Source organism: Solanum pennellii, chromosome 3 (assembly GCF_001406875.1).
Source record: "Solanum pennellii chromosome 3, SPENNV200".
NCBI classification, from domain to species: Eukaryota; Viridiplantae; Streptophyta; class Magnoliopsida; order Solanales; family Solanaceae; genus Solanum; species Solanum pennellii.
Genome location: NC_028639.1, coordinates 57,320,236 through 57,329,310, shown reverse-complemented (window position 1 = coordinate 57,329,310; position 9,075 = coordinate 57,320,236). Strand labels below are relative to the sequence as shown.

Sequence of the window (9,075 nt, the reverse complement as noted above, 5' to 3'; positions counted from 1 at the left end):
TCTATGTGTTAGATAAACTCTAAATAGCGATTGATATGTATTGGGTGGTATTGTAAAGTCTTCTATATACTTGATTGTGTGTTTGTATGTTGTGACCATATAATTGTGGTGGTTAGAATGATGAGAATGTCAAATCTTTAATCTTAAATCCTCTCTATTAAGATAATGTTTGACATAAAGAATGCTTGATGAACTGAAATAACAGGATAGATGGATCGGAGTGTCACGTTCCGACACACAGGAATAGATTGATCAGAGTGTCACGTTCCGACACACAGAAATAGATGGATCGGAGTGTCACGTTCCGACACATAGGAATAATGGATCGGAGTGTCACGTTCCGACACAATAAGAATAAAGAGAAGTAATCTTGAATTATGTTAATACACTAAATTTCGAAGAACCTAGTTTCTGAATGATATGGTGTGGAGGCTTGAGTCCTCATAGATGCGCTTGATGTTGTTGCCAATGGTTCTTGTACTTGTTGATTTTCACCTGTTGAGTATTATGGTTGATTTTATATTATTATTCCATATATATTGCTTTCTATTTTGAGTTGGCCGATGATACCTACTCAGTACTTGTTCCTTGTACTGACCCCTACTTTTATGTTCTTCTTGTGGTTTTGTGGAGTGCAGCAAGTGCACAGTTGACTTCGACTCGTCCGCAACTCTAGCCAGTTTTCAGCACGTCAGATTTCAGGCTGAGCTATTATTCCTAGCTCTGGCTGGAGTCTCTTCTTCACGTCTTGATGTCTTTGAAGTTCGGACATGGACCACCTTTCTACTTGTTTTAGTTTTTTTAATACTCTTAGACTTAGTAATTTGAGGATAGATGTTCTTGATGTGATGACTTCCAGATTTTGGGGATAATGAGTATTATACTTAGAAATTATTTAATTTATTTCGTTAATGAGTTTGGATCTTCCGCATTTTATTTACTTTTTAAAAATTTATATACTGGTAAACATCGGAATTTAGATTGTTGGTTCGCTCACCTAGTAAGATAAGTGTGGGTGCCACTCGGGGCTCGTTTTGGGTCGTGACAAAAACCAAAACCAACACACACAATTACATACAGAATAAAGCAACAGCCATGTTAAGAGTTAGACCACTTTACATGAATTTCACAAACTTGTGAACATTAGGCATGATGTAAAAGTTAGAAATATTTCCTAACCTTAACTGATTCTGCAAATATGAACTTTTAGCTCCATGTTGATACTTTAGTAAAATAAAAAAATAAGCTCAAGAGCAATCAGTCACCACAATTAATCTCTTTCGCATTGGAAAAACTATTTGAAGTTGCCCTCTCTGCAAAGAATATGCTATGTGCTCCTTTAACACAAGTGTAGATTAAAAGAAGTTAAAAATATGTAAAATCGATATTTTTATTACTTAATTGTGCAAAGACAGTCCGGCTTTTTAACAATGACATATTTTCAAACATGTGTTATAGTAAAGATCACCGGAGGATAATGATCAATTTGACATCAACAACTCCCTATTGTATCAATGATTGTTGTCTATAGAACAATTGATTAAGTAATAGCAGATCACGGCTTCACTCTGTTTCTTATTTTTGGGAAAACTCTATTACAAAAGTATTATGCATTTGACAATTATACCTAAGCTATGAAATTCTCAACAAAATTGGAGGCGACTAAGCTATGAAATTGACAACAAAATTGAAACATCATGAATACTATTTCGAGAGCATACTAAAATGGTGGCAATTATACGATATCAAACTGATTTTTTTTTATGTCGTGCTAGTTTTCCATTATAAATCTCAATTAATCAGCAAAACTAAAACATGTATGGTCACAACATATTAATGTTTCTTAAGATGTTTTTTCTTTCGGAGAAATGATTTTTGAGTAATCCCAATAATTATGTGTTTATCAAAAGTGGAGATTAATATTCTAGGAATTTGTATGAGAAAGATAAAAAAATCCCAGATGAATTATAACTATGAAGGAAGAGATTGTAGCGGGTTGTAAATGCTTCCACTAGTATATTTTCTGGATTTCAAAAGACTTGCACAAGTTACTGATTACATTATTAACGTCATTCTCCAATAATAAATGTGAAAGTCAGATGTAGACTGACCTTTTACACTTTTTTTGTTTGTGTGGGTGGTTTAAATTTCGAAGTCGCATTTTGAAGAACCAGCTGCAGTAGGTGTTGCCATCACCTCCACCTCACTTATCTCCAAAGGCCTTATCTTTTTGGAATTCCTATCAATAGTGCTTGACGGAATATGTTCCTTTTCCATGTCGGAAAGAATGGAGAAAGTTGCATGTGTGTTATTTGAGGTGCCCCAAGATGACTTTCTTAGCTAAATTTGAAATAATTTGTTCGACAACATCTCATGGACTGACTAACAGACAATGATTGCCGCTGTAAATATAAAGATTCACAAGAAACTATTTAGAACGAAGCATATATGTTGTGATAATAGATGTGTAAAAGTAGCCAGCGGGAATGAGAGATCACCTTAGCACAAGTTATGTCAAATATGCCTTCCGCCGTCATGGAGAGTAATTTTTCTCCCAATTCACCAGAGATAGATGTTGTGGCTGTAGCAGTACCAGTAACGGCAGTAAAATCAATTTGAAAGATACATCTGAAATCATGGTAAGTTTAAAATTTGTGTATAATATACGCTACATTCTGTACAAACTATAATTTACAAGTCAAAAGTATAGTATCGAGGAACTAATTTTATTTTCCGATTGCATTTTGGACAGTCAAAATCCTTTCTATCTTTTGTGCGCTTCTTTTGTTTGCATCCTGAGATTTTAAGTACAGAAAACTCTTGCAATTCATCTGATATGGTCATTTCTGCTTCTAACATAGAAGAGTCCCATTTGTTGGAAATATCATATACATAATACATGTTAAATTACTGATAAATTACTGATATTTATTTTTTATTATTTAGGCAAAGCCAGACAACCAGATAATGAATAAACATACTCTTAAATGATCAGCTTGAAGTATGACTTACAGAAGCTGATGATGAAATTTCTTCAATAGAGATAACTCATCGGTCGGCAGGAATCACTACCATGGGAGGGGCAGATGAGCTTGTTTGGATTTTCTCTGACGCACGACATAACAACATTGTTTTGTTTTCTTTTGCCCTATTGTTACAGCAGATAATATGTTCAGTAGGTTCTTTAAATGCAAATTAAATCTAGAGAATAATGATGGAATCTGAGTACCAGTTGATGAGTTCTACTGCCTGTGGATAATTAGGATCCACGCGTATTGTTGAATTGAATCTGCTCTGCAAGACAACCCTGTACAACACATAGCTCGTCTAACATTTTGTTATTATCTAAAATTATGTTGGTAAAAAATTCAGCGCATATGTACCTTAAAAGGTAGAGATTCCTTTACTCCTGCAAAGGATTACAATAAGATCTGTCTCTGTTGCCATTTTAGCTTCAATTCATTTTCTTTTATTTCAGAAATCCTCCCATAGAGTGAGGGGAAAGTGATTTTTCTTGAGAACGTGAGGAGAGAAGATTAAGTACCATGATAACGACCAGATGATAAGTAATGGTACGATCAAACAAATAATAAAAATGTTTACTTATTCAAAATCTTTTCATAAAATGGGAAAATATAAGGTGAAATGTAGTGGTTACTGATTGTCACAAATGGTAATTTCTCAACACTTGTGATGACTCCGACCTGCGTATTTTTGAATACCACAACGAAGAACGATTGTCAGTATATCTGCGTATGTAATACATAATGAAATGTTTTAAGTGTGTATATCATTAAACATGTATATATTAGCCTTCTAGAAGCTACTAGGATCGATATACCGATTTCAGCAGCGGAATCAACCATATCATGTGAGGAATGCGGTCAAGGGTTGTGATATTCAGCTTAGTTGGTGGTGAAAGTGGTTCCTCAACTCTGTTAGATAGTTTGATATGTTCAATTGTTGTTTCTTTGTCAAGAACACAATAAAATTTATGTATTGACTTGCCGAATGAAGTTGGCAAGACTTTAACTCTTGCGGTAGAGATGAGATAGATATTTATGAGTTTAAGCATTTCTGTGTACAATACTGCCTTATATGGCATTTCTGAAAGTAAGAGTTAAAGAAAGATTACTAACAGTAAAACGAAGCAAAAATGTTCATATGAGGTAAATTTAAAAAAAAATATATTCATGAGATAAAATGTAATGAGCTCACCTCTTCATTTTCGAAAATCAAATTTTGGAATCTATATTTCTTGTCTGGACTTTCTCGCGGGCGTTCGATTTTCACAATTTGAACTTTGCAAATCTAATCTCGTGTTGCTAATGCTATTTGGTCGATGTTCAATCTTAGTGTCATGTTTGTACGAAATATATTGAATGAAAATCCTTTTTTTTTGTGGTTGCATGAACAGGGGCAATTAAATTAGGAAGAACATGCAAAAACATAATTGTCTTCCACATTCTAAAAGTCAGAAAATGTAATGAAAACACAATATGAATATTTCGAATCAAATGCGGAATATGCAAGAACATAATTATCCCTAACTTACTGAAACATTAGAAAATACAATAAATATCCCCAAATCTGTCTGTTGAGTAATAAAATTGGTTTAAGTGAAAATAACAACCCTAACAACTCTAATTTAGTCGCATTTTGATTTTCTCCTTTGGTGACAACCAAAATCTGCAAAAAATTATTGAAAATGGGAAGAGGAAAAACATGAAAAGGGGAAAATATATTTGAGTAAGGGAGCAAAGTTTTTTTTTCAATGGAAGGTTGATAAATTTGTGCTTTATGAATAATATAATAAATATATGTAATACAATACAAAGAAGACACATTATACTATATAAAAGTAAATGTGTCTTCTTAACATTTGACGGGGCTTGGTAGCCAATGAAATTGTGCCAAAAAAGAGAAAATTATTACATTTGATTGTAAAATTTGAACAACCTTTGGTCTAATTAATTAGTGATGAGTCTTTTGGAAATTTGATGGCTTTTGTTGGCGAATGAAAAAGTTATTACATTTGACAGTACAATTTGAACAGCCCTGGGTCCAAGTTTCTTTTTGAGCTCCATAATTAGATGGTTTTTGATTTTATAATGTTATTCACAATACAATTTGAACAACTTTTGATCAAACTTTTTTTAAGGCGATTATATACATACATACATACATACATACATACATACATACATATATATATATATATATATATATATATAGCCCTAATATAAATTTCTGTCATTTATGTATGCGATGAGAGTGAGATCGTAATTTTCTGTATTTGTTTTTGTTTTTTGTATTATTAAATAGATTGATTGAGGAAGAGTAGAGAAGGAACTGCGACTTCATAAATATGGAGTAGAAAATAAAAGTAGTGAAAATCACTTATCTTTGTTCAAGTATTTGTATTGTGTATTTATGTTGAGTGTGGTCCAACAAACAATGATTGCAGATATGACTTAAGAGGGCGAATTGCTATGAAGTTGCCTGTTAGGATCTCTTTGAGAATTTCTTTGAGAATTAAGAGTTATTCTAATATCCTTTTCATTGTTGAGTAGGTAGAGTGGATGTGCAAGATGTACAATAACCTTAAAAGGTAACTTTAAACTGGTTAAAGAATTTACCCTACTTATGAATCTACAGTATGAAGCGGCACATCTCATTATATCTTTTTTCAACAACGAAAATTCTACCAAATAACTTTTAATTCTCAAAAAAAGTTGTAGACTTCGTATTATCAATTCAGACAGTCGTTACCAAAATTTTATGCAGTGAATAAATCATTCGGAAGGATACCTATAGAAGTTGATAATTATGTTTTAGATGTCTGTATAAGCTATATAATATGCAACTATAATAATAAACTGAAAAGCAGTACATTATATTTTAGGTTCCACTGAAAAAGTGCTCAATTTTCTAACAAAATGCTCCGTCGTGCAGCAAGTTTTAACTCCTGTGAAAGTTTAATTTCACAGTTGGTATGTATGTGCATAAAGCTTTCATCTCTGCAAAAACCATTAAATTACTACTTGAGATAATAGATTTCTTCTAACCTGAACATAACAAAAATAGTAAGACTTATTCTTTAAATTAGGGAGGACCAGACAATTTGCTAGTGAACCAGGTTAGACATACTTGGTGATTGACACTTTCCAATTCGTCCAACGCTCCGCTGAATTTGTCACTGCATTCTTCAACAATATGAGGTCTAAGTGTCGAAGCAAAAAGACAACCAAGAGAAAAGTAAAAACAGTTTTAGATTCATCTAAGTACATAGCATGTAAATGCCCTTGAAACTAACTCACCGTGAATTTTGTGACCTGAATAGAGCATTCACATATGCATGTGAGAAAGAGATGAACTATATTTGTGCCATCAAACAATATTGATTATATTTCAATCTTGCATCATGATAGAACCAAACATTGATTCATATTGAAGTACCAATAATTCAGCATAAGATCATACCATGAATTCAACATACAAATATATAAATTGCATATCAATGAATGTGCTATAACATTTGCTCTCTACTCTAACATAGACCAGCAGCAATCAACACAATTCTTCAACCAAAATATTCATTCTAGACCCAAGTCCCAACCTTAATGCAGAAGTGGAGATAACAACATTTTAAGAAGTTAGATCTTGAAAGTTTGAACTGTAGCACAGAAACATTTAAAGAGACGAACGACATCTACATGAATGTAATATGACATGTTTGGTAAAGCATGAATTATCAAATGATGAGCACTATTGTGGCTATGAAAGAACTTACAATTTCAAGATTAAGCTCCATCTTTGCTGGGCATAAATGGTCTGAAGCTACCTGCTCTGACAATGTGAAAACAGATAATGTAACATCATTAAGTGAAATTAAGAAAAGAAAAAAGACAAAAAAAAATTAAGAAGCCATGATATTTTTGCAGGCAATGCATACAATGAGGGGAGAGAACACAACAATATACCAAGTTGCATTTTGTTACAACACGAAAGGAAAACAGGGAGCAACTACATCTGTTTAGAGATGAGTATTAGAAAAGACAACAAAATATTCAATCTTTACCATCAATTTAGATCAACATAAAGCTTTAGAGTTGAGTATTAGAAAAAACAATAAAAATATCAAGAGCCTTAGCCTACACAAAGTCAGGTTCTTCAATTCAATCCCTAATAAAGTACCTTCTAGCAGTAATCTTTTGAAATGCAAAAATTAAGTTCTAAAGTGATGAAAAAATAATAATGTGACCATTTACGCGTAGCAAGAGGCTGCTATTAAAACAATTGATTAGTTTTATCTTACCAATCAAACCAGAGGGAACATATTGTGACAGTGAACTCAAACCGATTATCGAATGAAAGACACATGTAGACCCCCACACACGCGCATGCACTAATAGAGAAAGCATGTTATCTTTAATTATTCCCTTTGAAGACACTCCATAATGGATATTACTCATTCATCCCAAATTAAGAATGTTTTTTTAGTGCAAAAGAGCATGGTGGTTCTATTTAGAGCATACATTTGTTTAAATCAAATTTATTAATGAAAGAACTCATTTCAAAGGGAACTCATCAATTCATCTTTGCATTGCCAGAAAAACATTAAAAGTAAAAAAAAAAAAAGAAGTTGAATCCTCCAAAAATAGAAAGTATAATATTTGAGTAGTTGACTCCTTATTATATTAAAGGTGATTGTCCATCAAATGAAATAAAAATGATTTAATTTCTCATTTTCCTATAAGCAAGATATGAATAGATTTGCAAAGCTACCTAAATATAGTAAGACGTATATCCTCTTATGGTAATGAAACTCTTCTATATGTTTAACCAACATTGAAATATCCACTCATTGTTTATCTTAACAATCAAAATTACCTTCTATCTACGGGGGACATGCTTGATAAATAGAGAAGTATGGATTTCCACTTCACTGCAATAAAAAAGTTTATGTATGTACGCGCCATGAAGAACTTCACTCTTTCATTTTTTGAGAACCTTTTGAGCATGCAGTGCCTAATCATAGATCAATTTATTCATATTCACTTCAATTTTACTTTTAGGAAGTTATGAATAAGTCATAGTCTAATTAGACAAAACTATATTAACAAAATATAATGCGCCAAAAGGCAACCAACAGAAAAGTAAAAGTAGTTTTAGATTCATCTAAGTACATAGCATGCGAATTCCCTGGAGACTAACTCACCATGTCGACTTTCGATCAGTATAAACCCAATCATCCTGCTCTGGAATAGCCAATAATTTGGGAAAAAAATCAATGTTTTTCAGCTCCCACAAGAACATCAGCAAGACTAAGATTCTGCATGGAACAAAATAGATCGGCATGTAGACACAACTTAGCAGTTTTGCTTGAGATATCTGAAAGTCCACAAAACAAAGTATATTTTCAGTATAACAATGGTTTTATGCCATCAATCTTTGTGAGTACAATATTCTAAATCTTATTTAAAGTGAACAATCCTTTCAACCTCAACATTCACTTGTCTATCAATAGAACCTTCAACATACTAACAACCTTGCGAATGCTTTGTCATTTGGCCTTTCATCAAAGTGAAAGGCCAAATGATTTTAGTGTGGAAGCTCTGACTTCAAATTTCAACATAATCTATACTTTTGTTAATCACGAATTATAGGAAAATGATAGAGTATTCAATTTTATTTAATTATACTAACATTGCCATATTAGTCATGTTTCAATCTTGCATCAAGTCATGATTTATTTTTGTAGGCAAAATACACAGTCAATTATGAAGATGACAGTTGAGGGGAGAGCAGTGATATGAAAGACAAAAAATGCAAAAAAGCTTTAAAGTCTGTGGGGGTTTAAGAGTGATGAAGTTATCCGAAAACTTTTTAGTGAAGCACTATGTTCTGCTTGTACCGGCGAGGACATGCGACTTCTGCTGAAATTATTGTTCACTGCAGCGTAGGTAATGAGGAGGTGACTTTTTGGATATATACATGATTTGGGTCTTACTGTAACATACCCACCTCCTTTGACAGGTTGATCTATGTTGCACTCATACCACTAAAAAATCA

General features: G+C 32.7%; 2 pseudogenes; both read right to left on the bottom strand.

Annotated features, from left to right (window-relative positions):
- Nucleotides 1-2,114: 2,114 nt before the first annotated feature.
- On the bottom strand, nt 2,115-2,872 carry LOC107013493 (annotated as a pseudogene).
- Nucleotides 2,873-2,991: 119 nt separating this feature from the next.
- Nucleotides 2,992-4,075, bottom strand: LOC114073943 (annotated as a pseudogene).
- Nucleotides 4,076-9,075: the final 5,000 nt, after the last annotated feature.